Raw genomic sequence first — 22,726 nt, 5'->3', positions numbered from 1 at the left:
TATTGGAAATTCTTTAGGGGATACCTTTAAAAATTAACTGGCATCAGAATATGAAATCTATCACAATAAAAATTAATAAATCTCACCTACTAAGTCAATAATAATACTTGTCCGATTAAGGACACTTTACATCTTTCCTGTGAAGATGTCTCACTGATCCATTATTAGCAAGTCAAGATATGGAATGGAAAGAATAAAACCTTGTACAGATTCTGCTGTTAAGTTAACACCCCTTTTTTGGATGGCCAAAACTAAGCAGCCTGAAGAGTACACACTTCGAAGGAAATTAAGGAAACAGAAAGACCATCAAAAATAATAATTCCATTACCAGTGGCAGTGTAATTTCATCAAAGTCACGAAATTTGCTTGACTGTTCTAGATCTAAATTGCTATTATTTGATAGTATTTTTGGCAAATTATAGCAAATACACAAGGGAAGGTTATAAATTATATTAATAAAGTATAATGTCATCATTTTTTACTGTGTGAATACCTATGACTGCAGAAATAGCACAGAATTGCTCAGTACATGATTTTACAAGGATTTATGCACAATGCAGTTAGTTATGTATCAAAGCTGTAAACTTCAAATAAGCAAACACGAGGAAATCTGCAGATGCTGGAAATTCAAGCAACACACACAAAATGCTGGTGGAACGCAGCAGGCCAGGCAGCATCTATTGGAAGAGGTACAGTTGACATTTTGGGCCAAGACCCCTCGTCAGGACTTCAAATAAGATCAGCTTTGTAAATTTGCAATGGACAGTAATAGTCAAGAAGAGACTACATTGTTTTTGCTAAAAGCCTTATATCCATTTCAAATATTAATTTACAGTAACTAAATACAACATAAGCAACATTTTGTGTTAGAAATATTACAGGATTTAAAAGCGTAAAATATGTCAATCCCAATACTGCAAATCCCTACAGATTCACCAAGCAGCTGCTAGGACAGAAGCATGGCGGCTCATAAGATATAGGAGCAGAAGTAGGCCATTCAGCCCACTGAGTCTGCTCTGCCATTCAATCATGGGCTGATCCAATTCTTCCAAGTGTCCCCACCAATCTGCCTTCTCCCCATAACCTTTGATGCCCTGGCTAATCAAGAACCTATCTCTGCCTTAAATACACCCAATGACTTGGCCTCCACAGTCACTTGTGGCAACAAACGCCACAGATTTACCACCCTCTGACTAAAGCAATTTCTCCGCATCTCTGTTCTAAATGGATGTCCTTCAATCCTGAAGTCCTGCGCTCTTGTCCTAGAATCCCCTACCATGGGAAATAACTTTGCCGTATCTAATCCGTTCAGGCCTTTTAACATTTGGAATGTTTCTATGAGATCCCCCCCTCATTCTCCTGAACTCCGGGGAATACAGTCCGAGAGCTGCCAGACGTTCTTCATATGGTAACCCCTTCATTCCTGGAATCATTCTTGTGAACCTTCTCTGAACCCTCTCCAATGTCAGTATATCCTTTCTAAAATAAGGAGCCCAAAACTGCAGACAATGCTCCAAGTGTGGTCTCACAAGTGCCTTATAGAGCCTCAACATCACATCCCTGCTCCTATATTCTATACCTCTAGAAATGAATGCCAACAGTGCATTTGTCTTCACCACCGACTCAACCTGGAGGTTAACCTTCAGAGTATCTTGCACAAGGACTCCCAAGTCCCTTTGCATCTCTGCACTTTGAATTCTCTCCCCATCTAAATAGTAGTTTGCCCAGTTATTTCTTTCAAAGTGCATGACCATACACTTTCCAACATTGTATTTCATTTGTCACTTCTTTGCCCATTCCCCTAAACTATCTAAGTCTCTCTGCAGGCTCCCCGTTTCCTCAACACTACCCGCTCCTCCAACTATCTTTGTATCATTGGCAAATTTAGCTACAAGTCCATTAATCCCATATTCCAAATCATTGAGATAAATCATAAGAAGCGGCAGCCCCAACACCGACTCTTGTGGAACTCCACTGATATCCCCAATCTCTGTTTACTGCTGATCAGCCAATGCTCCACCCGTGTTGGTAACTTCTCTGTAATTCCACGGGCTCTTATCTTGCTAAGCAATCTCATGTGCGGCACCTTGTCAAAGGTCTTCTGAAAATCCAAGTACATCACATCTACTGCATCTCCTTTGTCTACCCTGTTTGTAATCTCCTCAAAAAATTGCAGGAGGTTAGTCAGGTAGGATTTTCCTTTCAGGAAACCATGCTGGCCTTGGCCTACTTTGTTCTGTGCCTCCAGGTTCTCTGTAATCTCATCCCTAACAATCGATTCTAACACTGATGTCAGGTTAACAGGTCTATAGTTTCCTTTCTGCTGCTTGCCACCATTCTTAAATAGTGGAGTAACATTTGCAATTTTCCAGTCATCCTGTAAAATGCCAGAATCTATCATTTCTTGGAAGATCATTGTTAATACCTCCGCAATCTCTCCAGCTACTTCCCTTGGAACCCAAGTGTGCATTCCATCAGGTCCAGGAGATTTATCCACCCTCAGATCATTGAGCTTTCTGAGCACCTTCTCAGTTGTAATTTTCACTGCACATACTTCACTTCCCTGACTTTCTTGAATATCCAGTACACTGCAGGTGTCTTCCACTGTGAAGACTGATGCAAAATACGCATTCAGTTCCTCTGCCTTCTCTGCGTCTCTCAATACAATATCTCCAGCATCATTTCCTATTGGTCCTATATCTACCCTCAACTCTCTTTTACCCTTTATATACTTTAAAAAAAGCTTTTAGTATCTTCTTTGATATTTGTCACCAGCTTCCTTTCATTATTCATCTTTTCCTTCCTAATGATCACCTTAGTTTCCTTCTGCAAGTTTTTAAAAGCTTCCCAATTGTCTATCTTCCCACTAGCTTTGGCTTCCTTGCATGCCTTCTCTTTTGCTTTTACTTTGGCTCTGACTTCACTTAACAGCCACGGTAGTATCCTTCTTCCATTCAAAAATTTCTTATTTGGAATATATCTGTCTTGCAGTTCCCTCATTTTTTGCAGAAACTCCAGCCTTTGCTGCTCTGCTGTCCATCTTGCTAGTGTCCCTTTCCAGTCTACCTTGGTCAGTTCCCCTCTCACGCCATTGTAATTTCCTTTATTCCACTGAAATGACACATTGGAATTTAGTTCCTCCTTCTGAAAATTCAAAGTGAACTCAATAATTTTGTGATCATTGTTCCTCAAGGGTTCCTTAACCTTAAGCTCTACTGCCACCTCTGGATCATTGCACAATACCCAATTCAGCACAGCCGATCCTCCTAGTGGGCTCAACAAGCTGTTCTAAAAAGCCATCTACAAATTCTCTCGAGGTCTAGTGCTGACCTGGTTTTCCCAATTCACTTTCATGTTAAAATCCCCAACGCTTGTCATGACATTGCCTTTCTTACACACCTTTTCGATCTCCTGTTGTAATTTGTAATCCACATCCTGGCTGCTGTTTAGAGGCCTGTATACAACTGCCATTATGGTCCCTTTTACCCCTGCCATTTCTTAACTCAACCCTGAGAGTCTACACCTTCCGATCCCATGTCATCCCTTTTTAATGATTTAATATTATTTCACCACCCCCTCTGCCTACTAACCTATCTTTTTGATACATTGTATATCCTTGGATGTTCAGCTCCCAATGGCAGTCATCCTTTCGCCAAGTTTCAGAGATGGCCACAACATCATACTTGCCAACCTGTAGCTGAATTTGAAGATTGTCCATTTTATTTCTTATGCTGCGTGCATTCAAATATAACACTTTCAGTCCAGTATTTGTTGCTTTCTGTTTTAACTACACCATGCCTCCATTGCCCTGTAAATCATCCCATTGGCTGTGATTATGCCTAACCTCCTGCCTGTCCTTTCTATCATCTCTGTTACACGCTATCTTTGATTTATTTGTTTCCCCCTTCCTCAGCCCTATCACTAAGCCCGATCCTCCTGCCAAATTAGTTTAAACCCTCCCTAACAACTCTATTAAATCTGTGCTAGGATATTGGACCCATGCTTCAAACAAGAGTTGGATCTACACCTTCAGAGCCCCCAATCACAATATCATCCCTGATGAAGATGACAGTTTGTTATCGAAACATTGGTTAAAATTGATACCAGTAACCCAAGAGCTTATTCGTCATATATGCCGGGAAAGCACTATATCCTTTTTCACAACCACAGGTTGTTGGCAGAATCTCAGAAGCATGCAGGCCCAAGATAGACCAGCTGGTTGAGTGGTGTCACAACAACAATCATGCAGTCAATGTCAGCAAAGATGAAGAAATTAACTGGGGACTTCAGGAATGGGAAGCCAAGAGATCACACACCAATCCTCACTGAGGGGTCAGTGGTAGAAAGGGTCCAGGTTCCTGAAAATCAGTGCACAGGATTGAAAGAGGTTGCTGACGGTTGTAGACTGAGCAAGCTTGATCATGGGTACAAGCCCCCTCCCCCCACCATTGAGGACATCTTCGATTTAAGTGAAAACATGATTACATTAATTTTGATTCCTACCCCCACCCATACTCCATCTCAAGTAGTCTATACTCATAACATGACTGAGCATTTAGAATATCATTGATGTTGCACGGCATCAAATATATGGTGTGCTTAATACTAAGTTCGTTAGATAAACCCTTCTAGAAACGAAATTGAGTGTATTAGCCACTTATAAGTGACTTTTAGTTAACTTATCACCTATATTCCGGTCGTGATTAACAACCCCCCTCCGTCGGCCAGTCCGTGGTGCAAAAAAGGTTGGGGACCCCTGTCTTAAAAGACCAACTCACTTACCACTCTGTGTGAAAAACTTTCCTTTGCCATTTCCCCTTGTACCTACTTCCAAGCATCTTAAAACTATGCTCCCTCATGTCAACCATTTCAGCCCTGGGGGAAAAGCCTCTGGCTATCCAATGATCAATGCCTCTCATCATCTTATACACCCCTATCAGGTCACCTCTCATCCTCCATCACTTCAAGGAGAAAAGGCCAAGTTCACTCAAACTATTCTCATAAGGCATGCTCTCCAATTCAGGAAACATCCTTGTAAATCTCTTCTGTATTCTCTCTATAGTATCCACATCTTTCCTGTAGTGAGATGACCAGAACTGAACACAGTACTCCAAGTGGGGTCTAAAGTCTTGTATAGCTATAATATTTGCTCACGGCTCTTGAACTCAATTCCACAGTTGATGAAGGCCAACACACCATATGCCTTAACAACACTGTCAACCTGTGCAGCAGCTCTGAGTATCCTATGGACCCGGACACCAAGATTTCCCTGTCTTTCAGACTGCAAAGAGTCTTACCATTCATATTATATTCTGTCTTCAAACTTGACCTATCAAAATGAACCACTTCACACTTATCTGGGTTAATTCCATCTGCCACATCTCAGCCCAGTTCTGCATCCTATTGAAGTCCTGCTGTAACATCTGACAACCCTCCAGACTATCCATAACGCCCCCAACTTTTGTGTCATCAACAAACCTACTAACTCACCCTTCTGCTTCCTCATCCAGGTCATTTATAAAAATCACAAAGAGGAAGGATCCCAGAACAGATCCATGTGGAACAATCCAACAGAAATGATGATTGATGGAGGTGACTAAATAGGATACCGTAATGCAAAAAATCCTCATACTAACTTGTGAAAGGAATTCATTGTTTCCAAGATGATTCTCAGGTCATCACTTCAAAGTATAAACTGGAAACATAAGACAGTTGATTCAAAATTAAACAACTCTCTGTAAGCAGAGCACACAAGGAAAGAGCATGAGTTGGCCATCAGGCCCCTCAAGCCTGCCCCATCATTCTCAACTCAAACATAGTATGATTAAGTGACAATTATTTCTCAATTCCCCTGTAAATTCCATTAATTTCTTATTACTTGAAAAATACGCCCCATTTTTCTCCCCAGTCTAGTTAAGAAAAATTTCCATATTTCCTTACAATATTTACAAAAAGCAATTCAGCTTACTGAGTCAATAATACTTACATACCCAGCAAATCTCTAATGCTCTCACCACCGACATAGAAACATAGAAACATAGAAAATAGGTGCAGGAGTAGGCCATTCGGCCCTTCGAGCCTGCACCGCCATTTATTATGATCATGGCTGATCATCCAACTCAGAACCCAGCCTTCCCTCCATACCCCCTGACCCCTGTAGCCACAAGGGCCATATCTAACTTCCTTTTAAACATAGCTAATGAACTGGCCTCAACAGTTTGCTGTGGCAGAGAATTCCACAGATTCACCACTCTCTGTGTGAAGAAGTTTTTCCTAACCTCGGTCCTAAAAGGCTTCCCCTCTATCCTCAAACTGTGACCCCTCGTTCTAGACCTCCCCAACATCGGGAACAATCTTCCTGCATCTAGCCTGTCCAATCCCTTTAGGATCTTATACGTTTCAATCAGATCCCCCCTCAATCTTCTAAATTCCAACGAGTACAAGCCCAGTTCATCCAGTCTTTCTTCATATGAAAGACCTGCCATCCCAGGAATCAATCTGGTGAACCTTCTTTGTACTCCCTCTATGGCAAAGATGTCTTTCCTCAGATTAGGGGACCAAAACTGCACACAATACTCCAGGTGTGGTCTCACCAAGGCCTTGTACAACTGCAGTAGTACCTCCCTGCTCCTGTACTCGAATCCTCTCGCTATAAATGCCAGCATACCGTTCGCCTTTTTCACCGCCTGCTGTACCTGCATGCCCACTTTCAATGACTGGTGTATAATGACACCCAGGTCTCGTTGCACCTCCCCTTTTCCTAATCGGCCACCATTCAGATAATAATCTGTTTTCCTATTTTTGCCACCAAAGTGGATAACTTCACATTTATCCACATTAAATTGCATCTGCCATGAGTTTGCCCACTCACCCAACCTATCCAAGTCACCCTGCATCCTCTTAGCATCCTCCTCACTGCTAACACTGCCACCCAGCTTCGTGTCATCCGCAAACTTGGAGATGCTGCATTTAAGGTAATTTACTGAATTAACCTACTTGCAGATCTCTATGATGTGGGAGCAACTGGATCACACAAAGAAGTCCACACAGTCACATGGGAACACACGTATTCCATATAGACAACATGAAAGTCTGGACTGAACCTAGGTCACTGAATTTGTGTGACAACCGTATTAGTTCAAGTTCATTGTCATCTTACTATTGTATATGTATGCAACCAAATGAAACATTCTTCTGGACTGCAGAGCGCCCACAAAATATCACACAGAACATAAAACAGAACAAAATATAATCAACACACACAAAAAATGCTGGTGAATGAAGCAGGTCAGGCAGCATCTATAGGAAGAGGTACAGTCGACGTTTCCGGCTGTTTCAGGATCTCCTCCCCCTCCCACTTTCAAATCTCTTACTATCTCTTCTTTCAGTTAGTCCTGACGAAGGGTCTCAGCCCGAAACGTCGACTGTACCTCTTCCTATAGATACTGCCTGGCCTGCTGCGTTCACCAGCACTTTTTGTGTGTGTTGCTTGAATTTCCAGCACCTGCAGATTTCCTCGTGTCTGCGCAACAAAATATAATGCGAAGTTCATGCAGTGTGCTGTGTAGGTAAACCGCTCGCTGTCCTAATGACGAGACCTTGGTGGTGACAGGGTATTCATGAGTCTACAGCCTGAGGGAAGAAGCTGTGACCCAGTCCGGCAGTCCTAGACCAAATGCTCCTGTACTTCCTTCCTGAAGACAGTGGGTCAAAGAGTTTGTGGGATGGGTGGTAGGGATCTCAACAATGCTTTGGGTCCTTCATATACACTGCTTTTGGTAAATATCATAAATATGGGGGGTGGGGGGAGGAGACCCTGGTGATCCTCTTAGTGATTTTTAACCATCCTCTGAAGGATCTTATAGTTCGATGCCTTGCAGCTTCTGTACTACACAAAGATGTAGCCAGACAAGACACTGTCAATGGTGCTCATGTAGAAAGTTGTTTGAATCAGGGCAGGGAACCTTGCAGATCTCAAACTCCTTAGAAAGTATGGATAATGTCACGTCTTCTTGACTCATGAGGTGGTGTTGTGGGTCAAGGCAAGATCATCCAGATAAAGAAAGCTGGAAGAATCTGCAATGTACAGTGATAAAATATAGCAACACATCAGTCATGCATACAGCAAGTGAAGGCTTTCGCACTATAGGGCAAATATGAAAGGAAACAGCATAGTGAATCATTGAGCTGGAGTAAAGTTGATCTGGCATGTTGCCCAAACTAGTCCTCTAGCAGCTGAACCTGGGAGCCTACGAAGACTGACTAAAACTCAAGCAATGAAATGCGGTCTAACATTCAGTTTAATGTTAGCCCCGGGACACCAATGCTGTACTGGCAGATTCTCCATGGAGTCCAACCAGGCAATGCAAGCTTCCTCTTAATTCCCCAGTTTTTATACTTGAGAATTAGCACACTGATCCAGTGCCATGTTAGACTAACAAATATAGAAAGCTTATTAAAATCAATAAGAAATAGCCGTGCAAAAATTGTTTTCATTACTGAATGGCAGATCTTAATATCTGATTTAATTTTAATGAGATGTGTGCCTGTGAGCTACATGACCCTTCAAGCTTGCTCAGCCATACAAGCCTGTGATTTAACTTTTCCAAACACCCAATTGCCCCTTCAAATTCCTTGAAGCCTTAATATCCAGAAACCTAGTGATCTTTGTTCATAACGGAAACAATGAATGAGGCTTAAAGTCCTCTGGAGTAGGTAATTCCAAAGACTCAGCATCCTAATATTGCAGAAATTTTTCCCCTTCCAGCCTTTTCATCCACTTTGTCAAGTCATCCTTCACAAATGTTGCAGCTTTCAATAGATCAACTTTTATTCTTCTAAATTCTAGATAACTGAGACCTATTCTACCTTTACCCCTTTCCAGGTGAGGAGATCCACCAGCCCAAGAATAAAACTGAAGATGCTTGAAACACTCAGAGGGTTTGGTAGCATTTGTGGAAAAAGTTAAATGTTTAGGTCAAAGATCTTTTGTCAACTGTTCTGATCTATGAAATGAAAAGTTAGTTGTTCCTCTTGCTGACTACTTGCTGTGCTTTTATGTTAAATTTTCAAGTCCAGGAACCAATCTAATGAACTCCTTTTCACAACAGAAATCTGTTTTTAGGAAAGATGACCAAAATAGTACACAGTGAAGTCTTAGCAAGACATTATATAATCGTAAAACATTATTACAAAATCTTGCAATAAAATCATCATTCCCAATTGCCTAATGCACTTACTCTTCTGTTTTCAGTAAATTATGCACTCCCAGATCTCTGTGAACTTGATTTCAAATCTTTCATCATTTAAAAATCCCAGCAGTGTTGTTTTTGTTTGATCAAAGTGGATGACCCCACATCTAGAAGTGGCACAGTAGTGTAGTAAATGCAGTTGTTTCCCAGTACCAGTCATTACTGATCGGAGTTCGATTCCTGCCACTGTCTGTAAGGAGTCTGCAGGTTTTTCCCCATAACCATGTGAGTTTCCTCTGGGTGCCAAAAAATTTGCAGATGCTAGACATCCAAGCAACACACACAAAATGCTGGAGAAACTCAGCAGGCCAGGCAACATCTACGGGAAAGAGTATACTTGACGTTTTGGGCTGAGGCCCTTCAGCAGGACTGGGGGAAAAAAGAATATTATTTTTCTAATCCTGACAAAGAGTCTCAGCCCGAAATGTTGACTGTTTACTCATTTCCATAGATGCTGCCCAGCCTGCCGAGTTCCTCCAGGTGTTCTGGTTTCCTCCCACAGTCCAAAGATGTACAATTAGGATTAGGGAGTTGTGGGCATACTATGTTGGTGCCAGAAGCATGGCGATCCTCGTAGACTGCTCCACAAAATAAAAAAATGACAAAAACAATACATTTCACTGTTTTGAAGTACATGTGACACAGACAGCTAATCATCTTTTCACAACATACTTTACCTGCATGTTGCTCCCCACTCATTCTTGTTAATAACTTCTGAGGCCTCTTTGCACCTTTGCCACTGTTCACATTCCCACTTAAATTTTATGTCAACAATAATTTTGGAAGTGTTAGACTTAGTCCTCTGAGAGAAATTGCTGACATAAACTACAAACCGATGGAGCCCTGAACACAGATGTTACTGTGCAGTGCTTGTTACTTGTGAACTCTAGATGGATCCGTTTATTCCCAGTTATATATCAGTTAATCAACTCTTAATCCACAGTGATTACTCCCAAATCCATATGACCCAATCTTGTTCAGCAACCTCCAATGTGAGATTTCAGTAAAAGGTCTTCTGCAAATTTAAATAGAATATATTCACTGCCTCCAACCCATCTTCTTTACTAGATACACATCCTCAAAGAATCCCAATGGAACAGTCAAACAAGATTTTCCTTCAATATACTCATACTTACTCACCTGGATATCAATTTCATTATATAAATTCCACAATTTTTTTTTTCGAACTACTGCCATAGGTCTACATGTCAAAAGTGCTCTGGCTCCTTTCTCATTCCATTTCTTAAACTGAGGTGTCACACTTGCCATTTTCCAGTATGCAGAGAAAAAAAGAATTCTCTAAGTTGATAACAATCATTCCCTGAAGATCCATTATTTCTTTAGCAACTCTGGGATGGAGGTTATAAAGCTCTTGGGGATTCAGAACATAGAACAGCACAGCAACATGCCCTTCAGCCCACAATGTTGTGCCGAACCAGTTGAAATGCAAATCAAAACACCCAAACACCAATCTCTCCTACTTACACAATGTCCAAATCCCTCAATCTTCCTCACATTCATATGCCTATCTGAACAACTCTTAAAAGCTTCTAATGTATTTGCCTATATCGCCATACCACTAATTACAGACCTCCAGGTCAAATAACTCCCTTCAACCACTACCCTGTGTCTTCTATATGCAAGCCAGTTTTGAATGAAAACAGACAATTTGCTGCAGACCCCAAGCATCTTAATCTTCTGGATTAGCCTTCCATGAGGAGCTTTGTCAAATGCCTTACTAAAATCCATGCAGACACATCCATTGCCCTACCTTCATCAACCTCTCGTCACCTTGTCAAAACAATCAATCAAGTTGTTAAGACACGACCTGGTCACACAAAGCCATGCTGGCTCTCCCCAATTAGGCCACGGGTTTCCAAATGCTCATATATCCTATCCCTAATTTTCTCCAGCATCTTCCCTACAACTGACGAGAGATTCGCCATCCTAGGACGTTCCATTGTTCCCTTCTTAAATAGAGGTATAACGTTAGCCACTCACCAGTCCTCAGGACCCTTGTCTACACCTAGAGAGGACATTTCAAAGCCCCAGCAATCTCATGTCTTGCCTCCTTCAAGGCCGTTTCCAGGATCACTAACCTCTCTGGAAGCATTTTCTTTTTAAAGACACAAATACAACTCAATTTCCTAATTTACTCTGAACCCCGCCCCCCCCCATCAGTGTTCCTGGAGATCTGAAATGAGAAAAAAAAATGCAATGGCTCTTGGCAGAAAGATGCACTTGGAAACATTTTCACCCAGGTCATTTATATACAGCACAAACAGCAAAGGCCCCAGTACAAATCCCTGCGGAACACCACTAATTACAGATCTCCAGCTCGAGTAGGTAAAGATGGCGTGCAGTCAGACTGTCAGGAAGGGCGGGCAGATGATGGGAGAAAGTCGCAGTCAACAGGGTGAGTATCAGTACATCAGCAATGCAAAATCAAAAAGGGTAACAAATACAGTATCTCAAGGTATTGTATCACAATGCGGACAGTGTAAGAAATAAGGTAGATGATTTTGTTGCACTATTACAGATTGCCAGGATGATGTTGTGGCCATCACTGAATCATGGCTGAAGGATGGTTGTAGTTGGGAGCTGAATGTCCAAGGTTACGTCTTATCGGAGGGATAACAAGGTAGACAGAAGGGGAGGCGTCGCTCTACTGATAAAGAATGACATCAAAATCAATAGAAAGATGTGACATAGGTTCGGAAGATGTTGAATCCTTGTTAAGAAACTGCAAGGGTAAAAGGACCCTGATGGCAGTTATACACAGCCTTCCCAACAGGAAATAGAAAAGGCACGTCAAAAGGGCAATGTTATGATAGTGTTGGGAGATTTTAACATGCAGATCAAATCAGATCAAATTGGGAAAATCAGGTTGGTAATGGATCTCAAGAGAGTGAGTTTGTTGAATGGTTAAGAGATGGCTTTTTAGAGCAGTTTGTCATTGAGCCTACTAAGGGATCAACTATACTGGATTGGGTGTTATGTAACGAACTGGAGGCGATTAGGGAGCTTAAGGTAAAAGAACCCTTAAAAACCAGTGATTACAATATGAACTTCAACTTGAAATTTGATAGGGAGAAAGTAAAGTCTGACATAGCAGTATTTCAGTGGAGTAAGGAAAATTACAGTAGTATGAGAGAGGAGTTGGCCGAAGTAAATTGGGAGGAGCTGCTATCAGGGATGTCAGCAGGGCAGCAATGGCGTGCATTTCTGGGGAAAAATGAGGAAGGTGCAGAACATGTGCATTCCAAAAATGAAAAAAATACTCCAATGGCAAAATAGTACAACGGTGGCTGACAAGGGCAGTCAAAGCCAATGTAAAAACAAAAGAAAGAACATACAACAAAGCAAAAATTAGTGGTAAGATAGAGGATTGGGAACTTTTTAAAAACCTACAGAGCAACTAAAAGAATCATTAGAAGGGAAAAGATGAAATATGAAAGCAAGCTAGCAAATAATATCAAAGTGGATAGTAAAAGCTTTTTCAAGTATGTAAAAAAATAAAAAAGTGGATAAAGGGCCGCTAGAAAATGAGGCAGCATAAATAATAATGGGGGACAAGGAGATGGCAGATGAACTAAATGAACATTTTGCATCAGTCTTCATTGTGGAAGACACTAGCAGTGTGTCAGATGTTGTAGTGTGTGAAGGAAGAGAAGTGGGTGCAGTTACTGTTACAAGGGAGAAGGTGCTCAAAACGCTGAAAGATCTGAAAGTACATAAGTTACCCAGACCAGAAGAACTGCACCTTAGAGTTCTGAAAGAAGTAGCATTAGAGATTGTGGCAACATTAGAAATGATCTTTCAAAAATTATTAGGCTCTGGCTTGGTAGCAGAGGACTGGAAAAGTGCAAAAATATCACTCCACTCTTTAAGAAAGGAGGAAGGCAGCAGAAAGGAAATTATAGACCTCAGCGGTTGGGAAGATGTTGGAGTCAACTGTTCCAGATGAAGTGTTGGAGTACTTGGTGACACAGGACAAGATAGTACAAAGTCAGCATGGTTCCCTTTAGTTCCTTCAGGGAAAACCCTGCCTGATGAACCTGTTGGAATTCTTTGAGGAGATTACAAGTAGGATAGATAAAGGGGATGCAGCGGATGTTGTATATTTGGACTTTCAGAAGGCCTTTCACAAGGTGCCACACATGAGGCTGCTTACCAAGTTAAGAGCCCATAGTATTACAGGAAAGTGACTGGTAAGGTTAGAGCATTGGCTGATTGGTAGGAGGCAGCAAGTGGAAATAAAAGGATCCTTGTCTGGTTGGCTGCCAGTGACTAGTGGGGTTGGTGCTGGGATCACTTCTTTTTATGCTGTATATCGATGATTTAGATGATGAAATAGATGGCTTTGTTGCCAGGACTTAGACAGATCAGAATGGGCACGAAAATGGCAAATGAAATATAATGTTGGAAAATGCACGGTCATGCACTTCGGTAGTAGAAATAAATGTGCAGACTATTTTCTGCACGGGGAGAAAATCCAAAAATCTGAGATGCAAAGGGACTTGTAAGTCCTTGTGCAGAATACCCTAAAGGTTAACTTGCAGGTTGAACTAGTGGTGAGGAAGGCAAATGCAATGTTAGCATTCATTTCAAGTGATCTAGAATACAAGAGCAAGGATGTTATGCTGAGGCTTTATAAAGTGAGCCCTCACCTTGAGTGTTGTGTACAGTTTTGGGCTCCTCATCTTAGAAGAGATTTGCTGGCATTGGAGAGGGGCCAGAGGAGGTTCACAAGGATGCTTCCAGGAATGAAAGGGTTATCATATGACGAACGTTTGATGGTTCTGGGTCTGTACTTGCTGGAATTTAGAAGGATGGGGGGGGGGATCTCATTGAAACTTTTCGGTGTCCATTCAAAACAGAAATGCAGAGAAATTTGTTTAGCCAGAGGGTGGTGAATTTGTGGAATTTGTTGCCAAGTGCAGCTGTGGAGGCCAGGTCATTTAGTGTATTTAAGGCAAAGATCGATAGATTCTTGATTGGACACGGCAAAGGTTATGGGGAGAAGGCCAGGAAATGGGGTTGAGAAGGGGAAAAAAAAGGATCAGTCACAATTAAATAGTGGAGCAGACTCGATGGGCTAAGTGGCCTAATTCTGCTCCTATGACTTATGATCTTAACTCCCTTCAACCACTACCCTCTTTCTTCTATGCGCAAGCCAGTTCTGAATCCTAACAGTAAATTCACCATGGACCCCAAGCATCTTAATCTTCTGTGTTAGCCTCCCATGAGGGACTTTGTCAAATGCTTTACTAAAATCCATGTAGACAAAATCCACTGCCCTACTTTGCCCTCACTGCCCAACCTCTCTTGTTACCTTGTCAAAAAGCTCCATTAAGTTAGTAAGATAACACCTGCCCTGCACAAAGGCCATGCTGGCTCACCATGCTGGTGTGTAATAAATAGGATTGTGGGATAGAAAAATCTGATTTGTCTATTAATAAAGTAACTTTGGGTGAGCAGGTAGAGTAGTATTAACAATAATAATAAAAAATAATATAGCACCTCTAAAAATTATTTTGAAAATACAGAAATTAGGTTTACTTTGAAAATTGGACTTGTCAATGACGCCAGTCTTTTGTTCAGATTATCTTAGTCATGATAGCTTTACTCAAGTACTTCGTCTAAGGTGGCCTGTTAATCTCATGGAAAATATACAATCAAAAGGTTGTATATTGGCTATGTCTTGCAACATTACTTCGAAAACAAGTCAACTTACATGCACTGCCTATTTGCATATCTGAAAAACATTAGCTTTAGAATAAATCTTGTTGTAGTGGTTACAATCCTATACTCTAAATGAATAGCAGAGGAAGTTTTCTTGGTTCATGTTGCTACATAAGCATTTTCCATTTTCTTTTGTTTATATAGCACACACATTGCTAAATCAGACAAATGCAACTCTAGCACAAAACAAATTGCATACTGAGAAAATTCTGTAAGTTCAAAACAATACTCAAATTTTTTTCCTGCCACAACATGACATATTGATTTATATGGGGCACAAACACGAGCTGCCTGATCTCAGGACTTTCTGCAAGAGGAATTCCATTTTTCCTAGATGAATACATTTTTCATATTTGTTTGATACTGGCAGAACATGCTTCCAGATGGCAGAGTGGCTGTGTTCTTTAGTACGAGCTCAGTTACCAATTGTAAGGATAAGAATGCTGCCTCAGAACTTTCTAGCAGCAGAGTCCATTTTATCAGCAAAATTACAAACTATGCACATATATTTTGGTAGGTGTGGCACTTGATTGAAGAAATGGCAGAATAAGTAACATATGTGAAATTCTGATTATGTTGTATGAAGTTTAATGTTAAGCAGATCCTGCAGATTGGTGAATTAGCAGCAACAGGGGCAAAAGAGGGAAACAAAGTCATGATCAGATGCAACAAAAATCATACTTCTTTGAAAGAGCTGCCTGCATTCCCAAAGGTTCACAGACAACGAGCTTTCTTCATTACTCTAGAAATCAATCCTTCCCAGGTACCTGCTCAAATCTTAAAAATTGCTGTGAAATTCAGTTCCACCATCTTTTCCTGTAATGCTTTCAAAACAATGCTCAATTTTAAATTGATATGCTCAGTTCCTTTGTCAGGTATTTAAGGAATTACCTGTGGATACCAACCCACTTATCCACACACAAAAAAGCAACTGGGGCAAGCCCTTCTACGTAAAAGCAAACATAAAATCAACTCAAACACGAGGAAATCTGCAGATGCTGGAAATTCAAGCAACACACATAAAAGTTGCTGGTGAATGCAGCAGGCCAGGCAGCATCTCTAGGAAGAGGTACAGTCGACGTTTTGGGCCGAGACCCTTCGTCAGGACTAACAAAGAAAAGCTAGTAAGAGATTTGAAAGTGGGGGGGGGGGAGAGATCCAAAATGATGGGAGAAGACAGGAGGGGGAGGGATGAAGCCAAGAGCTGGACAGTTGATTGGCAAAAGGGATATGAGAGGATCATGGGACAGGAGGCCTAGGGAGAAAGAAAAGGGGGAGGGGGGAAGCCCAGAGGATGGGCAAGGGGTATAGTGAGAGGGGCAGAGGGAGAAAAAGGAGAGAGAGAAAAAGAATGTGTGTATATATAAATAAATAACGGATGGGGTACGAGGGGGAGGTGGGGCATTAGCGGAAGTTTGATCATGCCATCAGGTTGGAGGCTATCCAGGTGGAATATAAGATGTTGTTCCTCCAACCTGAGTGTGGCTTCAACTTTACAGTAGAGGAGGCCGTGGATAGACATATCAGAATGGAATGGGAATGGGACATAGGTGTACACTCTGTCTGCCAGAGAAAGCAGGATCTCCCAGTGGCCACACATTTTAATTCCACGTCCCATTCCCATTCTGATATGTCTATCCACAGGCTCCTCTACTGTAAAGATGAAGCCGCATTCGGGTTGGAGGAACAACACCTTATATTCCGTCTGGGTAGCCTCCAACCTGATGGCATGAACATTGACTTCTCTAACTTCCGCTAATGCCCCACCTCCCCCTCGTACCCCATCCGTTATTTATATATACACACATTCTTTTTCTCTCTCTCCTTTTTCTCCCTCTGTCCCTCTCACTATACCCCTTGCCCATCCTCTGGGTTTTCCCCCCCTCCCCCTTTTCTTTCTCCCTGGACCTCCTGTCCCATGATCCTCTCATATCCCTTTTGCTAAATCAACTTTCTAGCTCCTAGCTCCATCCCTTCCCCTCTTGTCTTCTCCTATCATTTCGGATCTCCCCCTCCCCCTCTCAAATCTCTTACTAGCTCTTCTTTCAGTTAGTCCTGACTAAGGGTCTCGGCCCGAAACGTCGACTGTACCTCTTCCTATAAGATCAACTCTTCCACATAAATGATGAAAAACATCAAAGTTGCAGTCAAGCCAATTTTGTGGCTGTCAAAATATTGGTTGTAAAGTTTTTCTTTCTTTTGAAAAAGACTCTTCCAAGTGAGTCATGTGACAGACAAAACATATGCTGGATGTACAGGAATGCTTCTGAAATTATTTACTACATTCCTGAAAAAAACTTACTGTCCAAAACGAAAAAAACAAAGTGATGAGGATTTTCAAGTTTATGGCTGTGGTGTGTAACAGACTTGCAGAAACCCATCAGAAAAAAACTGTTCCATAGAAGAAAAGGTCTTTTGGCCCATCATGATGCCACTTTGAACTAATCCCATTTGACTGCACATAGTATGCCCCTCCACCCCCTGCCTATTAATCTATCTAACTAAATACCTTGTTGCTATTGTATCTGCTTTCATTTATCTCTCTGGCAGTGCATTCCAGGCACTTAACATGGTGAAAAAAAAATTGCTCACAAAAAAAATTTTCTCCCTCTCACCTTAAATCAATGTCCTTTTGTATGTCAAAGGTACATTTAATGTCAGAGAAATGTATACAAAATACATCCTGAAATGCTTTTTCTTCACAAACATCCACAAAAAACAGAGGAATGGCCCCAAATAATAAGTTAAATGTTAGAGCACCAAAATCCACCCCCCCAGCTCCCCTCTCTCCCGCATGTAAGCAGCAGTAAAGCAACGATCATTGACATTAAAACACCAGAAAATATTTCTGTGCATTCCTCTCAGCATTTTATATACCCATCAGGTCATCCCTCAACTTCTGATGGTTTAAAGCAAGGGTCCCAACCTTTTTTTATGCCGTGGACCCCTGGTCTAGAGAAAACACTACAAGTTTGCCCATCTTCTCCTTCTAGCTAATGCACTCTAATCCAGGCAATCCTATGGTAAGTCTCTTCCAAAGTTCATAGTAAATTTATTATCAAACAGTGCATACAGTGGTGCCAGAAAGTCTGTGAACCATGTAGAATTTTCTCTATTTCTGCAAAAATATGACCTAAAATGTGATCACATCTTCATGCAAGTCCTAAAGCTAGATAAAGAGAACACAAAAACATTATACTTGTTCAATTAGTTATTGAGAAAAATGGTCCAATATTATGTGTATTTGCTGGAAAAAGTATGTGAACCTCTGGGGTAATGCCTTCTACAAAAGCTATTTGGAGTCAGGTGTTCCAATCAATGAGATAAGATTGAAGAGCTGCCCTGCCCTATATAAAGAAAGTCACACAAAGTCAGGTTACTGACAGAACCTGATCTTCTCAAGAAAAATCTTTTTATCTGCACGATGCCTTGATCAAACCAAGTGAAAAGATAAATTGTCTTCAATGGTATAGCCTGCAGGCTGGAGACTCATCTGAACACTACGCTATAATGTCAGCTTCTGAACCCAGCAATGTCGATTGTTGAGCCCTGGAAATCAGGTCAGAATGAGGCGCGTTGATAGCGTCTTTGTGACACTCAAGCAAAACAAGTACCAAAGCTGCAGCACAAGCCTGCCAGAGCTGAAGCAGGAAGAATGAAAGCAGTGTATGCTAAGCACAAAGTTGAAATACTGATGGAAAAAGCTCAAAGACATGGAGAAAGCTTGTGTAGCGGCTACCTTGCACTCAAGGAGGAGCACAAAGTTGAAGCTGTTTTAGCAGAGACAAAAGCGCATGAAGTAGCAGCTAACTTAGACAGGAGTGGTCGTCTCTCTGGGATGGTGACTGAAGAACTGACCATTGGTGCAAGCCCTCTAATATGACATGGTTGCTCAACAGAGGGTGACATCATATCAACAAAGGAACCAGCTTCCTGTTATGCTTCATACCACTGTTTTACCCAGTCCTCCTCCTGAATTTGCATCCTCTGCTTCAGATTCAAATCTAAAGAAAGATGAATCCTTATTTAAGGTAGAAAGTGAGAAGTTTCCAAGGTCACTTAAACAGAGCACACAAAATGCTCTAATTGCGTCAGTGGCTTGCCTCTTAACAGAAGCTACTGCAGAACCAAATGCACAGCCCTCACTTGCTGCACGAGGCTGTGGTGATAAATCACCAATTGGACAACAGTTTGAGTGAGATGCTGAGACTTGCCAGGAAAGACGAGGCAGAGTCAGTCCAGATGTGGACGAGACAGTCATCTGGAAAGTGGTGGAGAATCCGATGATAATAGCAAGGAGAACTGGAGAAGCAGTAACAATATATTTCAGAACAGAGATAGACACATAATAGTGGTGCAGTAAGCACCAGTGCTCTCCAGGAAACTGAGCTCACAACCATCTTACACCTAAGAATTAGACACAGATACAGCTATAAGTTCTGGGCTAGCACCCTGGGAGACTGGTTCTAGCACACCTGCAGCAGAACATGTTCACTCTAATGACATGTTCTGCAATATCAGAAGTTGTGGGAAGCAGAGTCAGAGGACTTGTTGTGAAGTCAATAGGAGGGGAGATCTGATTATCCCTGCCAACCCTCATTGAGTGTGACCATATTCCCAACACCAGGGATGAAATCACAGCTCCTGAAGATGCATGCAATCATTCACATCTTAAGAACAGAGCTGACAAGATTCTCCCACTTCAGCTCTTCTGCTGAGATTCTCCTGTTGCTTGGCAGACACATAAGGCAGGTGAGCAGTACAATCTCTCTGCATTCAAAGTTATCTCAGTGAACTCTTTCCCCTTTCTTGGCTCTGATGGGCTACAGTGAGTTTGAGGACATATTAAGAGAGTACAACTCACTTCAGAGGCACCCCACTCATCATTTCACTGGTCTACACATCAGACATTACAAGCATGTCATGAAGGATGACACTTTCGAAGCAAGAACAGTTAAAGACCTCTCAGCAAGACTGCTTCAAGACTAGCCTCTGAGATTGTACATTCTTTTGCCAGGGGTAATGAAATAGTCATTTGACTTTTAGTTTCAGTAGTTAAGTTTGACATTGTATAGTCAGGCAGGGGGGTATTCTGCCTCTAGAGGCTCTGTTCCTTTTTTATACAGTTCATCTTGTATAAATATATCTGTATAAATTCATCTTGTATAAATATAATTTGTTTTACATCATTTCCTGCACGGGTTAATTTGGATTTTGACTTGAAGCACTCACGGTAGAAAGACATCCATCTTCATCCACTCTATTTTCCCTTGAAACAGCAATATCTATAAGTCTTCAGCTTCTTAATGCTGATAAACATTCAGTAGATTTACCTTGAAGGAAGTATTATGTTTATCATTCATCGCTATTAAGCTATTGTCGCGCCATGAGTTCACTGTAGTCCACAGCATAGTTATAGAATGTTGCACATGTTCATTTCCTTGTTTAATGCTGATAGTAGGAACAATCTATAATATTAATGTGCAACAATTCTGTATTGAACCTAATATGCGTTTTACTTAACCTTCTGCAGTTTCACAAAATTTTCTCATTAAAAACCCTGAAAATAGCTTTCAGCTTGGGTGATTTTTGAGAAAGTGCTTGACTCCCTGCCTAACTTTGTAGACAAAGCACTGCAAGGGCAGTAGACTATACACAAACAGACTAAATGTGACAAACAACCAATGTGCAAAAGAAGAGAAACCGTGCAAATAAAGAGCTGTAAAGAGTCCTTGAAAATTAGTCTATAGGTCAAAGCATCAGTTCAGAGTAGCGGTTATTGAAGTTATGCACAATGGTTGAGCAGCCTCATGGCTGTAGCATCATAAGTGTTCCTGAACCTAATGGTGTGGGACCCAAGGCTTCTGTGTTGCCAGGTAGTAGCAAGTAAGAGTACCAGGCCTGAATGGTGGGGGTCTTTGGTGATGGATGCTATTTCTTGTGGCAGCACTCCATGTAAATACACTCAACAGTGGTTAGGGTTTTGCCTGCGATGGACTCGGGTGTATTAATCACTTTTAGTAGTCTTTTCCATTTCTGAGTATTGGCATTTCCATACCACACCATGATGCAACTAGCTAGGATACTCTCCACTGTGCATCTAAAGAAATTTGTCAAAGTTTTCAATCACAAATCTGAATTTATTCAAACTTCCAGTGAAGTAGAGGCACTGTCATGCCTTTTGTGATGACACTTGTGATAGTCCCAAGACAAATCCTCTGAAATATTGTCACCAAGGAACTTAAAGCTACTGACCCTCTCCACCTCTGTTCCCTAATGAGGACTTTGGACTTCAAGCTTCTTCCACACTCCCATAAAATCCTCTAACATTGTGTCTGTAACATGACAACCAGACTAGCACACAATATTCAAAATGTGGCCTAACTAAAGCATTATACAGCTGTAACATAACTTCCCAACTTTTATACTGAACACCCTGAAAGATGGTGGGAAGAATGCTGTACATGTTGTTTACAATCTTCAGGGAACCCAAGGCCTCTCATTGCCACAATGCTCCCAAAGGTCCTGCCCTTTATACTTTTAGTTTTGGCCTCCCAAAGAGCAGCACCTCAAACTTGTCTAAATTCCATCCACCATTTGTCTGCCCAAATTTTCGACTTGTGTGTGTGCTTAATCCTTCGACAACCTTCCTAACTATCCCAATTTTTGTGTTGTCTAGAAACCTACTAATAATTTTCATCCAAACCATTTATATCCTTCATAAACAGAACTCCCAGCATTGATCCTTGTGTTTGTTGACCTTCAATCAGAGTAATACCCTTCTACCACTACCTGTCTTCTAGGCCAAGACAATTTTGAATCCAATCTACCAAGTTTCTATGGATCCCATCTGCCTTAATCTTTTGGATCAGCCTATCATAAGAGACTTTGTTGAAAGCTTTATTAAATTCCACATATACAATAGTCACAGTCATACCCTCAATCATCTTCATCACCTCCACAAAAAATTTCAATCAAGTTTGCAACACAAATTTTTCCCATGCAAAGCCATGCTGACTATCCTTAAGAATCTTATTTTCCTACCACTGATATACGTTTCACTGGCCTATAAATCACTGGTCTGTCTCTTTCACCCCTTCTTAAACAGAGGAACAGTGGTTATTTTCCAGTCACCTGGGACCTCAACTGTGGCTGAAGAGGATATAGAGACACCTATCAAGTTCTTCCCTTGTATATCTCAACAACCTAGGATAGATCCCCATCAAGCCCTGACCTTAAAGATCATCTTGTCCTTGACGTCATCATGCCCTGGAATATCAGCACACCCCTCCCTAATTTTACAATCCACAAGGTCCTACCCTTGGTGAATACCGATACAAGGTATCCAGCTAGTACCTCACCTGTATCTTCTCACTCCAGGTATAAATTCTCTGCCTAAGTTTTAAATGTATGTATAAAACGCCTTAGGATCCTTTAATCCTACTCGCCAAGGACATTTCATAGTCTGTTTCAGCCTTTTCTCCAATTTCCAGCTTGCTTTGTATTACTCAAAGGCCCCATCCAATTTTAACTTCCTTAATTTGTAACATCTTATCATCCTAGTCTTTATCCTTCACAGGAACATGTTGCTTCTGAATTCTGACCAGCAAGCCATCAAACGACTCCCATATATCAGGTATGGACTTCCCAATAACAGTTGCCCGAGCTCCTGGTTAACACTGTTTTAATTAGCCTTTCTCCAATTTAGTAATTTCAGCTAACAAGAAAAT

At 41.3% G+C, this 22,726-nt stretch overlaps 1 protein-coding gene across 3 annotated transcripts in view; it reads right to left on the bottom strand.

Moving 5' to 3' along the window:
- The window catches only part of ankrd12 (ankyrin repeat domain 12), a 215,131-nt gene that overhangs the window by 116,846 nt on the left and 75,559 nt on the right, over positions 1–22,726 (bottom strand). The window lies entirely within an intron of this gene.

The sequence above is a fragment of the Mobula hypostoma genome, chromosome 1 (assembly GCF_963921235.1).
Source record: "Mobula hypostoma chromosome 1, sMobHyp1.1, whole genome shotgun sequence".
In the NCBI taxonomy this organism is placed as follows: Eukaryota; Metazoa; Chordata; class Chondrichthyes; order Myliobatiformes; family Myliobatidae; genus Mobula; species Mobula hypostoma.
This window is presented reverse-complemented; position numbering and strand designations above follow the sequence as displayed.